Source organism: Lissotriton vulgaris, chromosome 10 (assembly GCF_964263255.1).
Source record: "Lissotriton vulgaris chromosome 10, aLisVul1.2, whole genome shotgun sequence".
In the NCBI taxonomy this organism is placed as follows: Eukaryota; Metazoa; Chordata; class Amphibia; order Caudata; family Salamandridae; genus Lissotriton; species Lissotriton vulgaris.
This window is the reverse complement of record NC_141698.1, coordinates 346482297-346508470: the sequence shown is the minus strand read 5'-3', so window position 1 is coordinate 346508470 and position 26174 is coordinate 346482297.

The following is a 26174-nucleotide window of genomic DNA, read 5'->3' as shown; positions in this document are numbered from 1 at the left end:
CAAGGGAAATTGTCAGGTTTTATTCGAGCGTGGCTCTGTTTGCCCTCAATCACTAGAGCATGTACTGTATCAAATATGCTCTATATGGCGACTACAACAATAAATACAGTGTATAGCTTCTACTTTTATTTATCTGTTTGGACCAAACAACTATTGGTGTTAACCTAGACTAAAGGAACAGACAGAAAAATTATGGCAACACATAGGACAATAAAATCGTAATGGTGCTGGCTTTAGAATATACAACCATAAAATTGTAATATTGCAGGTTTTAGAACACAACCTTTTTTCTATTACCAACCTGGTATGTAACGCTGTGTCTTTCAATATGATTCAATTCTAGCAAAGTGAAATCTATTGCGTTGTTTTGAATACAGGATAAAGCACAGAAATTCTCTAATTTTAAAGTTACATTTCTGTGTGTATCAAAAACAATATGCTAAATAATGTCATATCTAAACAGTGTAGGATATTTATTTGATGCAAAGTCTTCCTTAGGTGTTTTTCTCCTCTCCTCACCCTACTGACAGTACTTCTAAAGATAATCTAATGCACAGTATATGATGAATAACATATTGTTGTTGGATTGGTATCAAATTCACCTCCAGTCGGTATCCTGTTATCAAATCTGTATTAACAGACAATTAAATGTACATTTTGATAAGATAATGTTGAAAGCATTGCAATGCGTAGAAAAAACATATATCTATTGGAAAGAAATCCTAATTAACAAAATCTAGAATGGGATAAGACGCTTTCATATTGTGGAGGTAAGCGGTTATGTGAACTCTCTTACCCCTGTGTTTTGTAGATACTTTTGTGTTCCACCAAAATATAAAAAGAAAATTGTAAATACAACTAGTATGAGAGAAGATAGGATGAACAGCCATAAACCACTTAATTGGAGATTGCTTCTGTTTTTAAACTTCGCATTATATCAATAAATGTTTTTGTGCATTTGCTTATGTATATGTACATATTTTAAAATGTATTTATATGTTTTTCTGTACCCGGAAGAAGTCCCTTTTGGGACGAAATGCACTGGCTACTTGATTTTATCTTTGTAAAAACACAATAAAGAACTCTTCTTGGAAAAAGATACATTGTGGAATCCGAAATCCTTGTGTTTGCACATTAAGACTGCCCTCTGTTTCTGTATCTAGCTCAACTATATTATTGTGTGCAGAACCATTCCACTTCCTAGTTGCAACCATTCTCAGCCAATAACGAACAAGCTTGTGCTTGTAACACCTCAGCCAATCAGATGGCAGAATGCCCAAATATCGATATCTGTAAATGTTGATATTTCTCCAGAACTACTGAATGGATTTACACGAAATAAACAAAAGTGTGCTTTCTAGACCAAGACACTTCTCCCTGCCGAATCAGGGGTAATTCCGTTCACCCGTTCGACCTGTAGCCTTGTCTAAAGTTTCCTATGGAATCTGCATGGAGAAAACACGTTTTGGGACCCCCCTTTTTTCTCGACCCCCCTTGACGAATCACCCCCTAGTGGTATAACAGTGACTGTAGGCGTGCTAAGATTGTATTAGGCTCTGCTATTAGGGGGCGGGTTTGGATGCTGTCCGCCTAGCCAGACAAAAGTACAAAAGGTGCATATGTAATGCCAAGAAGTTGTGGGATGAACTACACTGGCAGGAATTAAAGGAGGCAAGCGATAGTAAGGATTGAAGACTATTTTGGAACATTGTCAAGTGGGGGAGGGGGGGCCAGTCTGACCCACCGGTAAATCAAGTTTCGCAGGAAGGTTAGGTAAATTATTTTAGACCACAATATGCACGTAACCATTTGGATAATATGATGGATGATTTTAGGCCTGTTTTTACAAGCTTGAATTTTTTAATGCCAATGATGTTTTAGTGGCTCTTAACACGGTGGCCAGTGGTAGAGCACCAGGACCAGATGGGGTCCCAGCGGACGTCTTTCTTTATGATAAAGAACGTTGGGGCAAGTACATCATGCTATTGGCTAATGCCGTGGCCCAGGGTGCACCGGTCCGGTATCATGGAAAGGAGCAATAATAATACTGGTATATAAGAAAGGTGACAAAGCCCAGCCAGCAAATTACAGGCCTATTAGCAGCTTGATAGATCCTGTCCAAAAGGTGATTGGGAGGATGATTTTGAATAAGGTACTTGATTGGGCTGAGGAAAATAGAATATTGTCTTCTTTTCAAGGGGGGTTCCGTAAACTCACAAGTACGGTTGACCAGGTATTCCGCTTTACCCTATTACAATGGAAGACTGTGGTATTAGGCAAAGGCAGCCTTTATGCTGCCTTTGTTGACCTACGTGCAGCCTTTGATTTAGTCCCCTGGTCACAATTATGGGCAGTTTTAAAAAAAATAGGCCTATCTGAGGAAATTCTAACATTATTGATGAGGCTCCATGAGGCAAACTCTGCAAAGATACAGTGGGGAGGACAGGGCAGAGTTACCACTGAATTCCCGGTGGAGTGTGGTGTGCGCCACGGCTGCTCAATGGCCTCCACGCTTTTTACATTGTACATTAATGGAGTAGTTGCACCCGCATGTCATCAGTAAATATAGATGTTCCTACTCTAGCTGGCGTGAAGACACTGATTTTAATGTTTGCGGATGACACGCTGATTTTATCAAAAACTCAGAGTGGCTTATAGCGTGCCTTAGTAATTTTTGAGGAGTTTTGTTTGGACCATGGGTTGGAAGTTAATGTGGCAAAAACTAAGCTCATGGTTTTTAATCCGCACCATAGTTTTAGAGGAAAACTTTTTATGAATGGACAACCACTGGAAATGGTCAAGGCTTTTACTTATTTAGGGATTCATTTGTTGAAAGATGTTAAATCGGACCAATATATAGATATAGCAGCTCTCAGGTATTGGCAGCACGCAGGGGTTTTGAACTTGGAGCATAAAAAAATCCTTAACAAAACCGATAAAGTCTGTACTCTAAGTTTATGAAGCCAAAGCCCTCAGTTCCGCGCTTTATGGTGCGGAGCTATGGGGGTTTGAGAAACTGAGACCACTGACACTTTCAGAAAACAAGTTTTTCCGCAGTATCATCGGACTTCCCCAGAGTACCCCACTACAGCCACTTAGATATGATCGTGGAAGGAAGTCAATTGCGGACTTAGCAAGGCTCCACCCTATCTTAAATTGGCGTAGGCTTTGGACTACACCGGATCTTTCGCATTACGCTGAAGGATTCATGGATGTCATAAAATCTGACGTCTTCCACAAGATCATTTGATTAAAGGAACTTAGAAATACTCTAGTGGGCCTGGGCATGCAGATGCTGTGGGAAAATCTGGTGACAGCGACTTTCCCATCTAAAAATAGTCTAAAGGAGATCTATTGGGAACTGGCCGCCTACCAAATCTGGAGTGGCATTGGTTTCTCGACCATGACATGGGTTTTTTTAGAGGCAACGCTTATCCCTAGGTTAGAGCAATATTGGGATGTCATCACCAAGCCTGGGGATAGGCAGCTCTATTTCCAGCTCAGAGCAGGGTCTCTGCCCCTCAGGTCTTTAACCAGTAGGTGGGCTAGTGCAAGAAGTAATATCTTTCCTGCTTGTGGGGACGATAAGGAATCCATTGCTCATTTCCTCTTTGTTTGTCCTGTATATGTAATCCCAAGGCGCATTTGGTTAATTCCAATGTGCAAGTCTTTGGGTACGAGCAGCAGTGCCAAAGCACTAAGACTTATACCCACCAGCACTTTACCATTCATTTCAATATCAACTGCTAAATATCTAGGAAGGGCGTGGGCGCTGAGGCAGAAATTTTAGGCTTAGACTATTAAGTGTGTGTCCATTGTGTTCCTTTTTAACACCATCGCTGCAGCAGCAATTCCCCTCCTCTGCCTCAGATTCTTCATTCCCATTGTTCATGACGAGCTCAGCTCGTCATCAGCACAGCTCAGCCATGCCTCATGACGAGCTGAGCTCGTCATGAGCATCGAAGGAGTTAAGGTAAATTTGCCCAGCCAGACCGTGCAAGAAGTTTTTTATTGTAATTAGTTATAATTGACTCTTTGTATATAGCAATCGAGATTAATATTATTATGTCATTGTTTTAGGATTGTTTTTATCCATATGTATGTGATCTGTAGATTCCTATTGTTCAAATATTTTTATAAATTATGGAATATTTTTTATGCTTTTATGAGTACATCTCGAATAAAGCTAATTTGACTGACTGAATCACCCCCTCACTTTAAACATAGGAGCTGATATGACCAAAGAAGTAGTTTGGAAAATTTCATGAAGATTCATCAAACAATGGAAACTTGGTCCAAACTATAACTACCTACTGGCGACCGTCAGTAGAAAATATATAAATAAATATATATATATATATATATATATTACCTACTGGCGGTCGCCAGTAGGTATATATAGTTAGGATTTTTTCTCTATGGGATTTCTGAAAATTCTATGTCTAATAACTTTGGCGTTTGTGGACGGAATCGGCTGAAATTTTCAGGAAAATGGCACATTTTGTTTCTGAGCAGCTCCTAGAAATTTGGGGGGGTTTCGTCAAGGGGGGGCTGAGAAAAAAGGGGGGTCCCAAAACGCGTTTTTCCCATGTTAATTTCCATAGGGCGGTTGGCCTCACTTTTAGCTCGAACGGCTGAATGGATTTGCACGAAACTTGGCAAAATTGTAGGGACTGTTAGCCCGATGTGCCTTTGCTAGGTCTCAATATATGTGCTTCAGTGGATTTTGAGAAATTAACATTTAAATCAAGATATATATCTGTAACAGCGCTCCGGGCAGCGATCCGGTTCGCGTACTTTTCGCTTATCGGAACTTTGCGATGCGAAGCTGATTGGCTCTCCGGTGTCTGTCAACATTCTAAACAGTCCGGTGCGGCCGCCATCTTGTCTCTCGGTAGGATCGAGAGACAAGAGGAGGCCAAAACAAAGGAGGAAATGAAGGAAAGGGGGCAAGGTAGACCCCTTCTGACCCCCTAGGATTGATGAGGGGATATTATAGAGCCACGCTGGGCCCAAAAAAAAAAAAAAAAAAAATTCCGTTTTTTTCGCCGTAGAGACGCGTCTTGGTACGCGAACCGGGCAGCTAACCGGGAAGCTAACCGGCAGTGTAACGGGAGTCTGACGAGTAGCTGATTGGCTGTCAACATTGTAAACAGTTCGGAGCGGCCGCCATCTTGTCTCTCGGTAGGATCGAGAGACAAGAGGAGGCCAAAACAAAGGGGGAAATGAAGGAAAGGGGCAAGGTAGACCCCTTCTGACCCCCTAGGATTGATGAGGGGATATTATAGAGCCACGCTGGGCCCCAAAAAAAAAATTCAGATTTTTTCGCCGTAGAGACGCGTCTTGGTACGCGAACCGGGCAGCTAACCGGCAGTGTAACGGGAGTCTGAGGAGAAGCTGATTGGCTGTTATCATTGTAAACAGTCTGGAGCGGCCGCCATCTTGTCTCTCTGTGGGATCGAGAGACAAGAGGTGGAAAAAAAAAAAGGTGTAAATGAATGAAAGGGGTAAGGCAGACCCCTCCTGAACCCCTAGGATTGATGAGGGGGATATTAAAGATCCCTGGGGGGTGAAAAAGAAAATGCGATTTTTTGCGGTAAAGGTGCTTCCTGGTACGTTAACCGGGCAGCTAACCGGCAGCGTAACGGGAGTCCGACATATTGTGTTTTTTGAACGTTTGTGATATGTGCACGTGTGGATTTTGTCTAATTAAGGGTTAAAAAAAAATATATATATCTTTAAGCGTGTTTTGGCGCGCTTACGTTTTGGGTTTGGTTTGCGCTGCAGAGACGATACGTCACGGTTATGCGATGCATCATGAGGCGTCTCACGGGCTACGTGATACGTCACTTAATAAAGAATATATTTTACAGCTATAGATATTAGGTTTTAAAAAACCAATGAAATTCACAGAAAAAACCATAGGTTATAGACCATATATAGTTAGGAATTTGCATTTACAAAACCTTGAAAATTCACTGAAAAAACCATAGGTTATAGACCATATATAGTTAGGGATTAGCATTTAAAAAACCTTATTTTATTTGCACAAAACCATTGAAATTCCATATATAGTTAGTTGCACTAACTATATATCGCGGACCCGCAATCCACTGCTAATGATGTCACATATTACATCATTCATGACATGGTCAGTGACATCACTGATGACATCACTGATGACATCTCAAATGACATCACTGATGACATCACTGATGACATCTCAAATGACATCACTGATGACATCACTGACATCTCATTTGACATTACTGATTACATCACTGATGATATCATTTATGTGATAATACATCTTCAGACTCTAATATAACCTTAGATACACTCAGTGTAAACAGGTACTCACAGACTGTCACACATCCATGGAGTTACTCACACACCTAGTCAGTCATGCAAAGAATCAATCACACCTCCATTTCCTCAACTATACAGTTATACACACCTTACTTATTCAAACATATACTAACACATATTTACTCTCTTATACAATCCTTGATACAAGTTCACAATGATTCATACAGCCACTCTCACATTCACTGGCTCTTATGGTCAGTTATTTATATATGTCAACTCTCACATGGAGTGTGTTTTACATATGTACTTACTTTGACATGTAGAACTGAGATATCCATTCACTCACCAATATACTCATGCACACAGTCAACTTTCCATACAGCTGTTTCTACATCCACTTTTGAAGCCATACACCTAGGGAATCAACTGCTCACACATCTATGCACAGAGTTATACACCTCCCAGCCACCCACACACATACTCAGTCTCCCATACAAATACTTGGGCAACCATTCAATAACCCATATAGTTGCTGATATAGCTACTGATTTAAACATGCAGCAGTTTACAGAAGAACATAAATAATGATTGCCAAATTAAGACACTTTAATCACTAACCCATGCACTCAGTGAGACACATTTAATCATTCTCTCATACAGTCAGTCATGCACCTACTAAATCCTTCATCCAGACACTTATACATCCACTCATTCTTCAATATGTAAGACATATTTTAACTTTACAGAAACATACAGTCACTGGGTGTTGTCATCAGTGATGTCATCAGTGATGTCATTTGAGATGTCATCAGTGATGTCATCAGTGATGTCATTTGAGATGTCATCAGTGATGTCATCAGTGATGTCACTGACCATGTCATGAATGATGTAATATGTGACATCATTAGCAGTGGATTGCGGGTCCGCGATATATAGTTAGTGCAACTAACTATATATGGAATTTCAATGGTTTTGTGCAAATAAAATAAGGTTTTTTAAATGCTAATCCCTAACTATATATGGTCTATAACCTATGGTTTTTTCAGTGAATTTTCAAGGTTTTGTAAATGCAAATTCCTAACTATATATGGTCTATAACCTATGGTTTTTTCTGTGAATATATATATATTTATATATATATGTATATATATATATATATTCACTGAAAAAAACATAGGTTTCACACATGTTATAGGTAGCTGGACATTTCACTCATACAAAACCATTGAAATTCCCCCGTTATAGTTAGTTCAGCTAACTATAACTCGCGCGCCCCCAATCCACTGCTGATGACGTCACATATTACACATCACATGACATGGTCAGTGACATCACTGATGACATCTCAAATGACATCACTGATGACATCATCCAGTGAATGTGTGTCTTTCTAAAAAATATTTTTTTTTTATATATGTATATCTAAAGGTCGATGAAAGAATAAATGGGTGAATAAGTGTCTAAATTGATGGTTTTTTTGTAAATGTTATTGTATAACTGACTTATTAAGTGTATCTTAGTGAATACATGTATTAGCAAGTAATGTTTAAATATTTAAATATCTGTATCAGTGTCTCACTTTGTGTATAAGTGGCTGCATGGGTTGGTGAGTAGATACATGAGTGTGTATATGGGTTATTAGTTGATTTTTTGAGTATCAGTATGAGAATCTGTATGGTTTGGTGGGGGATATAACTTACTGCATAGATGCATGAATGAGTCACTCACTGCTTTTATGTGTTTTGAAGACAGCATGTGTGCAGGACTGTATGGGTGGATGAGTGTGTGTATGGGTGTGTTAGTGAGTGAATGATTGTCTCAATAGTGTTTTTATGAGTAAGTACATATGTTTTAAACTAGTATATGTGAGTATTGATGTATATAAGTGAGTATATATGAGAGTGAGAGACTGGAAGAATTCCTGTATAAATAACGATGTGTTTCTATAAGTGGTTGTTTAAGAGAGTAAGTATGTGTACGTTTCTGTGGAAGTAAGTGTAGTGGTGTGTGTATAGCTGTATATGCAAGTAAATGGATGTTTGATATTTTATACTGCATGTGTGAGTATGCGTGTGAGTAACTCTATGTATGAGTGTAGGTGTGTAACAGGATCTATAGGTGTATCAGTACATATGATGAGTACATGTATGAGTGACTATATAGAACTGTTGGTGAATGAGTGAATGTGTATATAGATTTTGGAATTACTGAATAGGTTGTTCTAACTGGTATTGGTATCTCCATTGTTTGAAAAATGTTAGTTTCTATTTTTCAATGTGTGTATCAAAGGTTACATTAGGGTGAGAGGAGGTCTGCCACTCTTTCACAAGGATGATGTCATCAGTGATGTCATGAGTGATGTAATTTGGGATGTCATCAGCGATGTCATGAGTGATGTCACTGACCATGTCATGAGTGATGTAATATGTTACATCATCAGCAGTGGATTGCGGGCGCGAGAGTTACAGTTAGCTGAACTAACTATAACAGGGGAATTTCAATGGTTTTGTATGAGTGACATTTTTCAGCTAACTATAACATATGTGAAGCCTATGTTTTTTTCAGTGAATTTCAAAGGTTTTTTAAATGCTAATTTCTAACTTTAACGTAACTGAAACCTGTGGCTTTTTCAGTGAATTTTAAAGTTTATTTTAAATGTCAATATCTAACTACAATATCCCCATAACCTGTACTGTTTGTTAAGTAAAATTGTAAAACGTGTATACTTTTTATAATAAAACAAACTTAACAGTAGTGTTTTTAAACTTATAATTATACCTCCTGGTTTTATAGTATTCATTTTTTGGACTTTTCCATCTATATTTATCCATATATTTTTAAAAAAATTGTATGTGTATTTACCCATATATATTTCGGATTTTGTAAAAAAATGAATCTAAAATTAGTATATTTCCACATTTATTTTACTGATAAATATGCACTCATGGTTGAAAGAATGACCGTTTTCACTCATGTAAACACTCTTAGATGATAAACTATATAGAACCTTCATATTAAAATGTGCAACTTTTATTATACGAGGATATATATTGCTCTTTAAGGATCTTTTCTAAAAGTCTTTTATTGTTTTGAACCTTTTATTTTCACAACTATAGACCTACTGCCCTACTAATCATCATTGACAACATTTACAAACGCACAAAAAATAACCCAATTTCCGTAGTCATCCACACTTTAAAATAAATACTGAGAGGAAAATAAATACTTTTCTGTCTGTATTTATCTGTAAAAATCAGTAAAAACATAAATCAAGAAGCCCTACTTATAATTTAAGAATATTTCCAACTTAATTAGCAGTAATTATATATAAATGTGGTAAAAGTATGACACAGCACCTATAATACCTGACTTTCAAGAACAGCTTTCACAGTTATATTCAAAAGTCCATTAGCATGTTAGCCCACCACTATCTCACTGTAAGTAACACCTTGTTTAATTTTCCCAACACCCCAAGCACCACCACACCTTTCCGGGGGTAGCTTTACGCTTTACAAATGCGGGATATTTTTTAATTAAGAAGCATAGTGATAACAAATATTAATACGTTTTTTTTTCTTCTACTGTAAACGATATTTTTTTTATGTCTTCTGTTTAGATGTTTTTAATGATGAGAATGCAAAGGACACAGTTTACCGGATAACACTTTTTAAACTCTCCAACGTATGTAGATAATAATGACCTTATACGTGTTGCTATGGAAATCGAAACCTTTACAGCTTCACAGTTTGTAACTTTTCCCAACACGTGCAGAAATTAAACAGTTAAAACGTGAGCACGTGTAAACTGTAAAACGTGACATCCACATAGGTGGAGCCAAATCTTCCTTCCATAGACTACTAAACAACCAAAAGCTATATAAACCACACCTATTGTGCGATTTACGCGAGTTATTTCTGCGTCGCCAATCTGTGATGCATGTTCCCTTTTCTAGCATCGGATTCCTGTTTTGCGTCAACAAACATATTCTGGAGTTGTAAGTTGTTTCTATATGGCATAGGCATAGTAGATAGTTACAATTTGTGCCTATTTGTCAATATTTAAACATTTATATCTAGAAAAAAGTGTTATTGCATGGTTTTCCCTTTTTCTCTGTAACGTCAGCATCTTGTTTTCAGAAACATATAGATTACAACAAATATTGTTCCTTTTCTGGTTCCTTTCAGCTTATATATTGTGACTTTCTATATTATAATATTGACACTGTACTTCTCTTGAGAGGTGTTGGTGACCCGTCGGCGTAAACCCTAAACATTTACAATCAACGTCCCCACCTTCCAGTTGTTACTTTGTTTTCCCCTAGGGATCATATATTGTTAATATGTATATTATAATATGAACAGTCATGGTGATCTCAGTGGAGTTCATGACCCGTCGGCACAAAGAGTAAAGATATATAAGCAACGTCACCGGCTTCTGGTTTTTAGTCTGTTCCCCCCTTTTGATCATATACTGTGAACATATATATATATTATAATTTTCACAGTCATGATCTCAGAAGAGTTTTTGACCTGTCGCCACAAAGATCAAACTTTTTGACCTCCCGGAGAAAAGAAGCTCAGAAAATAATTACAGCTGGAAAATATTTGTTTTTGGATGTTCTGTTAAAAAGATAACTTTATTTTCCTTTTCTTTTTACTGCAACAATGGTATCAATCGTTATATTGCAATAGATTATCCTATTGTTACAGAAGAGGAATAGGAGATATTTCTGCACCATCTGTAATAAAGCTTACAAAATATGTGAACGTACTTGATCATATATATTTTTCAAGAAACATATTTTACGAAATTGCAGAATGAAAAATATAGCTATCATGCATACTTTGTTACTTTAAATATTTAATAAACCCTACATTTCTGAATGTTATTTTCTAATTTCTATTCTTGTTTACGGTTCCTATTCACCTTCTCCCTAAAGAATATATAAGACCAGTACTGTATATTATAAGAATACCATCCTATATATTCTTAAGTAAGTATGTGATTTGTTAGCGGAACAGTATGCAACCTCCTAGCACTACGACAGAACGTTCCTGAATTCTACAGAATACAAATGTGAAAAAAAAATGATGCATACAATTCTATGTAATATGAAGTCACTTGTATTTAACTGTTTTTTACTTGTTCTCTTGACCTCAGATAATGTAGTGCGTGAGTGTTTGTTGAAGCACTTCTATTCTACTTTATCTAAAAGTAACTGATGCCCTCTTACATTATCAAGAATATGGGGCAACACTTTTACAGACTGTAGCAGAAAAAAGAAGCATATAGCCACGCTTAACTGATATTTTATTAAATTCCATTTTTAATTGTCTCCCCTTTCATATATACAGCCACAGTTTCTGAAGAAAGTTTATTTGTATTTGCTAAATAAAAACTGTTTCAAACCTAGACTGAATTTTTTGCTGTGCAACCGCACCTCCCCATCAGAAAAGTAAACACCACATTATAAGTAAATAGTACTCCTGGGAAGTACGTCACCCGCAAAAAAAGCGCAAGACACTGTCAGATCAGATCAGAAAAGAGCTTTATTCGATTTTAAGATTTAAAATCATAAAAGCATACACATAAAAATACATCATCATCATTAAAAACAAACAAAATTCATTAGTACATAGTTGTTGCAGGCAATTTATCAAACCATTATAAAGTGCAAGTGCAATAATTCTCTGTTTAACTAGAGCGAACCTTATTGATCCATTTCACAATAAGGAAGGCCATCACACTTTGAATAGTCGATTTTACTATTTAAAGATTTCCTGGCCCTCATCACACTCTTTAAGTAGCGCACTATTGAACCAATGCAATAAAAATTACCCAGCATCTGTGAATGCATAAAGGCAGGGCGGCATTGCCTCCATCCTCCCTGTTTCAATAGGGGGATTAACCATCTGTGCCTTTCACTGCTGTAAAACTTACAAAAAAGCACTGTGTGTATAGTACTCTGCACAGAGATGTTATCACAAGGACAGCAGCAGAGTTCCCTTGACCAATCATTTATGATAGGGAGGGAAATCAAACGGTGGAAGGTACCGAATTCAAATCTAGTCAATAGGTATATGCCATACCTGTCCGTAACTTGTGTCAGATAGGGTAGAATATCACACGTAATGACGATGATTTGATGTGAAGCCACCGTAGGTTTAACCAACTCGAGGGTTAGCCTAATTTCTTCCAAGTGGTTCATGCAAAGTTTTTAAAGCTCTTTTCGACTAATAGACCTCATGATGTCAGGAGATGTGTAATATTCCGGGTAACCAATGTTGTGCATAACATTTTTAATATAGTTTAGCCATAACATTTTGTGGGCATTTTCGAGGCTCATTGCGTCTTTTAATATTTCTCTGTTGAGGCCCGTACTCTCTGTAGACCAGATACTGTGCCAAAGCAGTGGAGGTTGGGCCTTAATTAAATTAGAAATATAAGCCAACCCTAACTCAGTGTGACAGTTAAAGACCGGGGTGCTTGATGGGACTGCTAAAACAAACCTTAAAAAGGCGTTTTCTATGCGTTGGATTGATAAACGGTTTTGAAAACCCCAAATGCCAGCCCCATACACAGCTATGCTTATGCATTTTGCTTGGTAGATTTTTATTAACATATCTGGTGGCCTTTTCCCCAGTTTCTTTGAAAAGTTTGCCAGGGCCGCAGTAGACTTCATAAAAAGTAAGCTCCTGGCTTTAACTGCTGGAGCCCAGGAGCCGGACCTATCAAATAAAATTCCCAAATAGCTAAACGAATTGGTTGTTTCCACCTTATCCCCTCCTGCCCGAGAGCTTTTGTTCATTATTTTTCCCCTCCCACATGACATTACAAAGCTTTTCTTAGCATTCAGTTTTAAGCCCAGCTTATCCATAAAACTGGTATAGGAGGAAAGTGCCCTCTGCAAGCCAATCTGGGTGCGGGCCATTAATACTGCGTCGTCAGCATATAGTAAGGATGATATTGGTTGCGTATTGACTATCGGGAGATCCCTGGTGTGTGACACTAACTCCTGCTCCAGGGCATTAGTATATAGTGAGAACAGGAGAGGTGCCAAGACAAACCCCTGCCTCACGCCCCGTTCTACCGTGAATGGGGCTGTACACTCGCCTTCTATTCAATAGCAGACTTTTGCTGTAGCTCCAGAATATAGCTGCTTCAAAAACTGAAGAAAAGGGAATCAACCTTTAGTTCATTAAGAGCCCCCCACAGTTTGTTATGTTCAACACAATAAAAAGCAGCTGTGAGGTCTACGGAGGCCAAATAGACTTTCCCTGTTTTGGCCTGTGTATATTTACCTATTAAAATATTAAGTTTAAAATCTGCTCGTTAGTTCTTACCCCGGCAATAAAACCATATTGAACATCACTTAAAATGCTCTCATCGTTAATCCATGTCTGTAATCTGTCTAAAACTATTCTGCCTGCTACCTTCATTAAGGAATCCAACAATGATATTGGAATGTAGCACGCGGGACTTTCACGGTCACCTTTTTTAAAAATAGGAACGATAATTGATTCGGACCTAGGGCTAGATGTAGGTCGAATAGATTTACCGATTTTAAATTACCGAATTTTACCGATTCGGTAATTGAAAATCGGTAAATCTATGGTGTCGACATGTAGGTATTCCAGATGTGCTGGAATACCGAATCGGAGGATTTCGGTATTTACCGATTCGGTAAATACCGAATCGGTAATGCCCATTCATTCCTATGGGCTTTGAAGCCCATAGGAATGAATGGGCATTACTGATTCGGTATTTTCCGAATCGGTAAATACCGATTTACACAAGGGTGCAGGGGGTGTCACTTTGACACCCTCTGGCACCCCCAAAACAGGCTCGGGTGCCATGTGGCAGGCATACATGCCCTAAGGGCAGGTCTGCCTGTCACATGGCATAGGTGTGCATGCACACATGTGCATGCACACCGGAATCGGTATTTTACCATCAAATTGGATTTGATGGTAAAATACCGATTCGTTAAGGCTCCTGGGACTCTGAAGAGTCCCACCTACATATGGGTGGCTCGGAATCGGTAAATTTACCGATTTTTTATTTTACCGAATCGGTAAAATTACCAATTCGGTAATTTTACCGATTCGGTAAAATAATGCCCCCTGCATACCATTCACCTATTTACCGATTGGTAACGGCCAAAAATACCGATTTTCGGCCGTTACCGACCGACCTACATCGGGCCCCAAGTGTTTATAAAAGTTTAGTGCAGCATGCTTGTAGGACTCTAGTTAAGATTGGGCCCCAAACCTCTAAGTTAGATTTATAAAGATCAATAGGTATCCCGTCAGGGCCAGCAGCCTTACCACTCTTACTTTTATTAACCGCAGTCTTAACATCTTGAAGTGAAATTTTAAACTTGATGGTCAAAAAAGGCTGGTCTTCCCCATCAGTGTCATGGGTCTGGGTTGTAACTCCATTTACCCTCTGTGGTGCGTAAACACTACTAAAAAAGTCAACCCATACTCTTTCCTCAATAGCCACCTCAATTGAAGGTGTGACTGTATTGCTATTAAGGAATGGGGCGTTTACTGCCATCCAGAAATTTGCTGTTATCTTTACACTCAGCTGCTTCAGTAAGGTTCTGCCATGCCTTATCTTTTAACTCGGCCATCCTGTGTTTCCTTGCTACGTTATACATCTTCCTACAAGTTCTAATCTCCTGGTTATCCCTTATCACCCTATGCAGAGCTTTCTTTAAATCTGAGTAACTTTTAGTACACTCTTTATTAAACCAGCCCTTCCTAGGGTTACGCTGACCTTTACTGTCTGAAGTTAATACAGCTTTAACCACCTCAGTGATACCATTAAAGGAGTTTAAGACTTCGTCATGGGTGGGGTGGCCGCTTAAGCAAATGAGAATTTGGTCTAATGCTTTACTAATGATAGCTTTATTTAACTCTGTCGTATCCCGACCCGCCCAGCGGATAGTATATCCGTTTTTTCTGGCCAACTCAATATTCTTAACCCCCGTAACTTTATTGTGAAGTTTGTCGGGAGCTAGGTTTGGAGTAGCTATACTCACACTTAATGCCAGGTGATCACACATGACATTTTGGTGGATGTCATATGCTTTTATGAGGGTTGCATGGCGATTTGGCATACTGATAAAGTCAATAGTTGATTTAGCGCCTCTTCCAATAAAGGTGGATCTAAACTCCACTTTCGGTGTGCACAGACAGTTAGTAAATCCCAGATCATGTTTAAACATGATCTCATTAAACAGTTCCCCTTTTGCTGTGTGTTTGAAGTGGATTGGTGGATCGTCTTTATTTAAAGTTAGGCCACACTTCCCTATTTCAGCAAGCGGGCACAGGCTTGAGTTAAAGTCCCCACCCCAGATGGGAATTGTCTCCAATTGACCATTTAAATTTAGTATTGCAATGTCCCCACTTAATTTCTCCAGTATGTCTCCAAGCTGCTCACTTTCCGTGTTGTTGTAAAAATTGATCACAGCTAGAGTACAGGAACCTCCCATATGTATCAGGACAATTAGATAATATATTTCGGCGCTTACCATCCTAATGGTGTGTGCCCCCAACAGGTTTGAGATATAAACGCATAGCCCCTCTTTCGGCCTCCCGCTGAGTGATTTTACTCTGGGGGTATGATATGCTTTATACCCATTATTGTGTATACAGTCCGTGACCCAGGTCTCTTGCAGACCTAAGATGTCAAATTTACAGGTAAAGTTCTGCCAGGCCATGTCTGTCACTTTGTTCTTTAATCCTGCGATGTTCCAGAATAAAATTTGACATGCCCCTAGTTGTTGGATGTTGGTTTTACTAGGAACCCCCTCTCTGACTTCATTAGCATTTAAGATGCTCACACCTTCATCTATGCGTTCGTCAGGGGTCAGAACGTTTGGGACAGGTCCATCAATAATTTCAATAGCAGCAATATTACTACTCCCACATAAGTCCACACTTTTTGGTTGTCAATCATTCTAATCCAGACTGGTTAGAAGTTCGAAGCTATTTGACACAGGTAAGTTATAACGTGGGCCGTCCCATGTGTGTATGGACATGCCCGAATTTGTAATAACTGGTTGATAGAAAAACCCAATGGGTAAACTTGAATGCCGGAGTTTGGTAGGTTCAAGTTATGGGTTCTTGTTAAAATTTCCCTCACCAACGCTGGTGAGCCCAACGAAAGAACTATGCAATCGCCTTCATATAGTTTTCTATTATCACCCACCCAGCCTATTCTCCTCTCCATCTTAAATTCACTGAAAAGGTCACTAGTTAGGCTTGATCTATTTCCCAACCAATAAATAGCTTTATTTCCAAGGGCTTGCCAGGATTCCGTTGTTGATGCAGGTAGCCGAGGGACATTGGTTAAAATGATTCTGTATGGAGTGGCTGCTGGTGGGAGGTTAAGTGTTTGTATATTATGTTTTAACCTAGTGTCTTTGTTCGATATGGCCAATGATCTACCCCCCCCCGCTGCCAATCGTCTCTCGGTGCAAGGCCTTCCCCACCCGTTCATTGGGTCTGATTCCCTTAACTTCTTTGATGGTGGCTGTTCCTAATGTCGCAGGGGTGTTTTCACCAGAAGCCTGGCTCCCACCCTGTTCTTTTGAAGTATGTAGTCTGTTTGAAGGTGCTGAGATAGTTTTCAGAGCTGGTTTTTCTTGATACGTCTGATTATTCAGCGGCGCCTGATGCAGAACACCACAGTCTTTTACAGATTTGTGGCGGTCGGCTAAAATTTTATCTATACCCAACTCAATTTTATCAAGCCTGCTCGCTAGAGTATTAATGGATTGTGTCATGAGCGCCTTAAGGTCATTGAGCTCAGATTGCAGGTTAATCCTAACATTCGAAGAATCAGGACCAGTTTTCTTCCCCCTTGAAGTGTGTGTGGTAACCACTTCCTTCTGTGTATTACCTTTAGCTCCCTGCTGGTTCCCCGTTATCTTTCTTGGTTGAGTTTTGGTTGCTTTTGGGATAGTAACCGGGGTCGGGTGGATTAGAACAATGTCTAGTGAAGTTTTACAAGGTGCCATCAATTTAGGGGGATTATGCTGACTATCTAATGATGGTTGAACACTATTTGGTCCCCCTTCGGAGATGTCGTCCGAAATTATCTGCGCACATCCATTGTTTACTTGAGTACAGGTGACATTTTTGGGAGGGTCTTTCTCACACACACTTGCACCACTTACTTCACATATCTCTATAGTGTCTGTGGACTTTTGCTGCGATAGTGACTGGCCTATCGTGTCATTGTTTAGTGTTTCTTCTACCGTGTTAATCTGTCTTTCTAATTTCCCATTGGCCCCTGTTAGATAGTTCAATAGGGTCATATTACCTTTCCTATGCTTGCTTGGTGCTTTTGGAGTATAGCTTGCAGCCTGTTTACTTTTCCCCATCGTGTTTATAACTTCTGCTTTTTGTTAAACTGCTGAGTTTGCAATGAGAGAGTCCTCACTAAACTAAAGCTGAACGCTTTCAGTTGCCCTCTAGAAATAGAATGCAAATCGCGTCTAACCTTAAATAAAGTGGCACGTGCTAAACGGTGCAAATATAACACAAAATTATTCCAGGGCACAGAGTATTAAATGTTTTTAAAAACCAATAAAATTAGCATGGATCCGGGGTAGTAAGTCCAGAAGTATTGTTCGTTAAAATGGGGGCAAAGTGCAAAAAGCAATAAAAAATAATATTCACTTAATACTAGGGTACGACAAATATAGGATTCCAAAACTCTAGTCACTCACAGACACAGTACATTTCCCCAGGTTCAGTTTTCCACGCGGGGTCATGGTCGTTAGAGGGATGGCCCTGCCCTGACTCTGCCCGGCGCTTTAGAATGACGCAGGTTGAAAGGGACAACGTGTGATGCCGGTTGTTGTAATCCTGAAATCCTGGCCGCTCGCTTTCTAGCCACCAGCAGGATGGCTTTTGTGCAAGCGGGGGAAAACAACGTAGCAGATCTCAGAGTCCAATTCCAGGTAAGACTTTCCACAAAAAAGAAGGCAGCACTAGGGGCAAGGAACCCCGTGATTAGAGTCAATTTGGGGGTTTTATTTTTAAAGTGAAGAGGAACAAACAATAACAGTCTGTGCAGGGTTCCCACAATGTCGTCTTCAGGGGGATGTTCGTCTCCTTGGCGTCTTGCGGGACCAGGGGTACGGGGGCTCCGGATTAATGAGGAGAAAAACAAAAGGTAGAACAGCCCTCCGAAACTGCTCGGGCAAATAAGAGATCACAAAGGAGGGGAGTGATGGGAGGCAACACCGCTAGACAAGGAATTGTGCAGGGTCGGGACCATCACCTGAAGGGGGGGAGAGTATTTACGTGGCGTGTTCTGTTAAAGAAAACAGTCTCTCCCTGTTCAAGTCTCCTGTTCCCTCCCGCCTTCCGGGTAAAGCCACTCCCGGCCTCCTGGGACCCAGGAAGCGAACACGCACCTGCTACAGCAACATTTCTCCAGGAGCGTGGTTGGGGGTAGCGTAGGGTCGTGGGCCTCCTGGCCTTTTCTCCGGTCTTTGGTTTGGCTCACCAGACGCGGTTCTCTTCTCCCATAGAGGCTTGTCCGTCTCGAGGTTTGACCAGCTTGAGACTGGGGTGGGTGCAGTCCCCAGCGCAGGTTGCTGTCTCCCGCAGCACTCACAGCCTCTCCTGCGGAGTTTCCTCTTGGCTCTGCTAGGGGGCGGGGTGCCGCTCTCCGCTGTGTTTCTTGGCCGGCCTGTCATTTTTCCGCCGTGATTTATACACCACACGGCAATTATATAAATGGCCCTTGAAACATATAAAAACTATTTTTTCCTTCATAATCCCTCTCCACCTTATGAGCAATGTACAGAGTTAATAGTGTTCCTACCCTTCCCTCTACTACTTTCTTTTGCCAAACTTGTGCTCTGAACACTTTAGCCAATAAAATGTCCATGTTGTTCTGCAGAGGAGAAAGGAATGACTGCCAAAACTTCTACTTTCAATACTTCACAGCCAATGAACATTAAGCTTCGTAAAGTCCTGCTTGGAGCATGTTACCCTAATACTCCGCGAACAGGAAGGAATCGCTAACACCACTTTTACTTTCAACAGTTTACAGCCAATCAACATTAAGCTTAGGAAAGTCCTCCTTGGAACACGTCAGCCAATCAGATGTCCCTCCTACTCCACAGAGCAGAAATGAATGGCTGACAACACTTCTACTTTCAATAGTTCGCAACCAACCAACATTAAGCTCAGGAAAGTCCTCCATACAACATGAAAGCCAATTAGATGTCCTTGCAACTCTCCGGAGCAGAAATGAATTACAGACAATACTTCTACTTTCAATAGTTCACACCCAAATGAACATTAAGATTGTTGTTAGAAACCTCAGCCAATTAAATGTTAAATTTGTTCCACGCACACATACAGAACAGGTACAGAACACAGAGCAGCGAAATGTATTATCACTTTCAAAATCCAAACCAGATTGCTTTTCCATATACAACTTAGCATCTCGCCTTGCGGAAAAGCAATGCTGGCTCCCGAAGGTCGCAGAGAGCCGGCGGGACCGTGGGAGCATTGTGGCTCCCCCCACGGTTCCCACCATTTTTTTAGAAGCCTCGGAGGATGGGGTCCCCGAGGATATTAGAAATTACTGATAAGAACTACTTTTTTAACTGTAAAATTAAAAGTCGCACACCCACCACAGTGCGGCACCCTGGTGTACACGCGCTGGATGAATCCAGCGCCTTTGAAGAATAACTTCTACGCATTTGGGAGCCACCATTTGCTTTTCCACATGGGTAGCTACTAACATGCACCTCCCATGTAGAAAATCAATCTCATTTACATCTTGAAAGAGAGAAAAGATTTCCTTGCTATAGAAGGACAGGATAGATACCCCAGGACATTGCAGGAACCAGCCCTCCCACAAAACATAAAGGCCCGGGAGTGGTGGTCCCTGGGGCTTTGGACACCTTGCACCCCCCAACCATTTTTTTTTAGCCCCGGCAGAGCGGCTCCCTGGTGTGCAAGTGCTGCATGCACGACTCATAATCTGTAGGGCAGGGCCGGCACTAGGCATGGGCAGCGTGGGCAGCTGCCCAGGGCCTCGCACTCAGCCCACCTGCATGGGGCCCCTAACCAATCGTGTGCCCTGTTGTTTCCCTGTCTCCTTGAAATTAGGGTCCAGAGGAGGCCCCCTCCCTGGGCCTCTCAGGAATGGTGTCTACAAACCTAGGGGAGGAAGACACTTCCCAATTGCAAGAAGACCCATTCAGAGACACTGCGGGAGACCCATTCTACAGGATTTTAGCGCCCACACAGGGTTAACTCTCAGCCCACAAAGAATTCTTACACCTATCAGACTGCTTGCATATGCGTATGGGACGCCTTATAAACCAGGTAGCATACGGGGTACGGTGCGCGTACCCAACATGTGCACACCAGAGGTCCCCAGGGCCACCGCAAGGCTTCAGGAGGGGGGCCGCGTGGCCCCCCTCCCAACATTTAAAAGCCCTGGGGGGTGGGGGTCTCCGGGGCTGCGGGGTCCATCACAGACCCCCCAATTTAAACATATACTGCCCCGGGAGTTGGCGTTCCCCGGGGCATGTGGGGGGGGGGGGGGGGGGGGGGCACACAGGTATTTTTTATATTTTATTTTAAAGAAGCCCAGGGTGGTGGCGGTCCCCGGGGCTGCGGAGAGTCCGTGAGCCTCCCCGCATACATAATGTCAAAGCCCCGAGGGATGACGGTCCCCGGGACTGGTGGGGCCCTCTGAGCCCCCCATTATTATAAAAAAAAGAAGCCTTGGGGGATAGCGGTCCCCGGGACTGCGGGGAGGACGTGAACCCCCCTGCATACATAATGTCAAAGCCCCGGGGAGTGGCGGTCACCGGGGCACAGGGGCCCCTCGGGCCCCCCATTATAAATAAGTACATTGCACCCGGCATTTGGCCCCCCGGGGCCTAATTAACAATAAAGCTTGCTTCGTTTTTTTTTCTTTTTCACGGGGCACGCATACATTATATGATTGCTCTACAATAACAGGATATCCATGCAACTCTCACACTCAAACACTGATTTCCAGCATCAAGTTGTACAGTGTAACTGAATGAGAACATACTTTTATAAATTAGCTGCCCTTCATGTGCCAAAAAGTACAACTTAACCTTTCACAACCCTATATTACTACAGCTAAAACACTCCACTGAATGTACAATAAACATTCATAATCACAGAAAATACGTCATGTCTACCATATTTAATATTTGCAGCTATGAACGAATATACAGTCAGTGATACCCCGTACCTTCCATGTTGGCCAAGTTGTGGAACTTTACAGATATCATGGCACATTTACTTTTAAGAGCCGGGTGACATCAGCACTACAAAACAGACACCCGAATCACATGCTTTTTCATATAGCTCACGACGTGACCATGCCCATAGCTCCAGAATCATGCTTCAGAGCCTCGTGCAGCACTGGTGTACGTCAGGCCAGCCCACTCCGCTTAGCTACCAGGAAAACACAAGACCACTACATGGCCCAGATTTCCATTGTAGTGATTTCTTAGTTCCAGGTCTGGTTGTCAGAACGGCACACACACTCCCTCATTGCTGGTATACACCCACACCACACCCATCCAGAGCATCCGTCACTACACACATGACGTGCTCTACGCCATTTTAGAGTTGCTCCCATCCCAACCGCTGTGATGGTCCATCCTAGTGGTTCGGTTGCCTCATGTAGGCTCGAACTACCGAACAATGGGGCCCACTACCACGTGCATGGCCTCTTTGGTTACTGAGTTAGTAGTACCCAATGCACATGAGCGGGTGAAGAACCTGCGATGATGATGATGGAAGCACGAGAATGTAGTTAGCCATACCGATATCAAAAGTCAGCACCATATGTCAGATTTCTTGGTGGCAGATTGGGACTGCATGATGTAGAAGGTGTCCTGTCTACGAAAATGTGAGCAGTGAGACCTGGGTGCGTATTGGAGGGAGTCGGTGGGATGCAGCAGACTAGATACAAAAAGGCGACGCAGCGATTTAGACGAACGCACGCCTATATAGTGTATCAAATTACATGTATATATTTTTTTTCCATTAGCAGGAACGTTTTTATAATCGCTCAAACGTCCGGAATATAAACTATACAAATAGTTATTTTAAATTTGAGAAGGAACGTATGTGTAAGAGCGATGTTATTCAACTCCACATTAAGATAGTAACAATTACCAATCATAACATCTTTCTTTTACTATGTTTTAGATGTAGAGCTTAAGGGTGCATTATGTCCTGGCACGTGGTGAAAAACACGCCGGTGACAGAAAAGTGAACTCCGACTATTCTTTTCAGTCACTCTCTCACTTCCTCTCTACTTTAATAAAGAAATGACACACAATGTTAACTTCCTTTTTATCTTACAGGTTGTGTTTCACAAATTGGCGTCACCCACCCCCCAAAGCCTACAAAGCTCTACGTTTGAGTATTCTGCGATGATGCGTGGCCATTGTAACAACATCTGAGAAGCCTGCTTCATCACCTAGTGCACCCTCTTTGAATCACGCCAATGGCACAAGGTGAGCAAAGAAGCTTGTTCTGAAACAACGACAAGTTATCTGTGAAAGGAGAGAGTGGGTAGTGTGCAGCAGGTTCACTGCGTAGGAATATACAATTACCTCCGAGCAGTGAGAATAGATAGGTTACAACAGTCTGAGGAAAGATCCATAGCCAATATAAACAGCATTGGAGACAACAGGCATCCCTGCCTAGGTCCGCGGGACAGGATGAAGGGCTCAGAGATGGTACCGTTCAGGCGCAGCCTGGCGGTGGGTTTAGTGTATAATAGCGCCACCGTAGACACAAAGCATTCTGGCATACCCATGCGCCTCATTACAGATAAAAAAGGGCCACTCAAGGGAGTCAAATGCTTTTTCAGCATCTAACATGATAGGGGCAGCTGGAGTGGGAGGGTCAATTCTATGCAGTACTGTGAATAGGGTACGAAGATTTAGGGAGGTGGACCTATGAGGGATAAAGCCAGACTGCGCTGGAGCAATAATTGATTCCATCAGCAATGCCAGTCGTATAGCAATGACTTTAGCCAATATTTTATAATCGGAATTTAACAATGACAATGGACGGTAGGAGCTGCATAGTGTAGGGTCTTTTCCGGGTTTGGGAAGGAGAACAATAACCGCTTCTCTAAACGTCGGGGGAAGCGTGCCTGCGTCAAGCGACTCTGCATAGACTTCAACCAGTTTCGGTACTAAAATGTCCTTGTGTGCCTTATAGAAATCAGCCAAAAAACCATCTTGTCTGGGCGCAGAGGAGCCCTGAAATGCATCAATAGCTTCAATGATGCTGTCTTCTGAAATGGGGACAGATAAAAAATCCTGCATATATCGTTCTAGATAGACCTGCGCTATTTCGGATAAATATTCCCCCTGTTCCCGCAGATCTCCAGTAACCTTGGAAGAGTATAACGTTTTATAGTAGGAAAGGAAGTGGTCGCGGATGTCTGGGGTGGAGTGTAGTAGGTGTTCCTGCGGACCGGCAATCCTGTGATATACACAGAGTCACATGGGGGGGCGCAAGGTGTGAGCCAGTACCTTTCCAGGCCTCTCACCCTCACCATATCGTCGCGCGGAGTACTGCTTATTAAGGAATAGCAGCTCACATTCTGCCGTCTCACTAAACTCCAGCAGCAGAGTCAGGCTTTTTGCCTCCTCAGACTCGGAGGACGAATTAAGTAGTTTCCGGTCTAAGGCGGCGATGTCTTTCTCTATCCGACTCAGCGTCGATCGGAGATCCCGCAGTACCCCAGCGTGCTTGGCAATACACACTCCTCTGATGTAAATCTTAAATCCCTCCCAGAGGACTGCCCGGGTGTCAACCGTCCCGGTATTAAGGTCAGAATAGTCCTCAATTGCAGTTCTTATCTCCTCACACAAAACTTGATCTAGTAATGCACTTCCAGGGAAGCGCCATTGCGCTCATAGCCAGCCGGTCTAGGGACGTTAAATCGAAGTATAACAGGAGAGTGATCCGAAAGTGTGCGGGGAAGGGTGAGGAGGTCATCTAGCTAGCCCGCCACCCCTGGGGATTCCAACCAATAGTCTATCCTGGTCAAGGTATCATGAAACCCAGAGTAGTTTGTGAAATTTGGGAGGGAGGAGTTTAGTCGCCGCTCGACATCTATTAAAGAAAAGTGGGTGCATATGTCTCTGAGGGCATGCCGGGCACAGGATTTGGTATCTGGTGAAAGGGAAGTACTGTCCCTAGATGGGTCTTATAGTAAATTAAAATCCCCCCTAATATTAAAAACCTGGGTTCAAGCAACAGGAGTCAGACCTGGAGGTCATGAAAGAAAGAAGGGGAATCTATGTTAGGGCCATAAATTCCTACAAACAAAATCTTGTGTCCCATCAATGAGCCAGTAACAATAAATGTACGTCCATCGGTATCGACCATAGTTTTGTGCAATGAAAAAGGGATTCGCCTGTGTATTAAAATTGCCACCCCTCTGGCATAGCTGCTAAAATTCGAGAAATATCTATGGGATCCCCAGCTCAGCGCCACAGGAGTACTATCTGCACCATACAGGTGCGTTTCCTGAAGAAACAATATATCAACATGATGCCTGGCAATATAGTTGAGGACCTGTTTGCGTTTTCTAGTGTTATTCAATCCCCTGACATTCCATGACATCAAAGAAAGCCCGAAAGGACCAGGCTGTTGCCCTAGCTTAACCAGAGAGGATATAGTTCCATAATTGCAACGTGATGTGTGTTTATCACTCGCTGCCAACTAGCACCTTGGTACACAATATCGCAAAAACCATTAAGACTAAACTCAAAATCCCCCCTCCCCACCCAGCCTCCTAGTAACCCATAAGAGGCGATCCCTGTCTTTGAAAACAAAATACTTGTGTAATAAACATAGTACACTCACTGCAGAAACCACAGCAGCATCTAACTGAAAGAGCATACCAGAAAAAAACATTGTGGCATACACCATGGGGCGTGACAACGCCACGCGAGCCGGCCAATATAAAGAACCATAGTTGCATGTACGGGAGCTAGTAGGACGAAACAAATGAACATGAATAGAGTTCAACAAAAGAAAACAAACCACATGACGGATCAATTAGCCAGTCCCGGGTTGGGAGAACAACTCAACACTGTCCTGCAAGCCACCCTGCGAGGGAGAGGACTGTCGCTGCATAACAGGGGACCCAGAAAGATTTCTGTTACAGTTCTGACAAAATTCCTGAGCCTCCATCGGAGTGTCAAAGATACGAGGCCTCCCGTCCACGCCCACCCTCAGTCTCGCCGGATATAACATGCCGTACCTGAGTCCAAAATTCCTCAGGGCTGCCTTGACTCCCTGATATTTACGCCTCGCCTCCTGGACCATGATGGTGAAATCAGGGAAGATGGCCAATTTGCTACCCTACCATTGGACGTCTCCCATGTCGCGGGCCGACTGCAGAGCCACGTCCCTGTCCCTGAAGTTCATGAGTCTTGCAATGATGGGTCGTGGAGGGAGGCCCGGGCGGGGTTGGGGGCCTAATGATCTGTGAGCGTGTTCAACCACGAAACTCTGTGTAAAGTTCTATCTGCCAAACAGATCCACCAGTAGTTGCTCCACAAAGGTGTCTATCCGCCCAGTGACCGTCGTCTCCGGTACGCCTATAATACGGATGTTGTTCCGGCGGCTGCGTGCTTCCAAATCTTCATTTTTGATAGCTACTTCCTTGAGGATCTTCTCCACTCTTTCTAGCCTCTTCAGGGAGGTTGATGCACCGTCCTCAACGTCCGAGACCCTTGCCTCCACGACATCCAGCCATCGATCGTGTGCTTGAACTTTAGTGCCCCTGTCAATCAG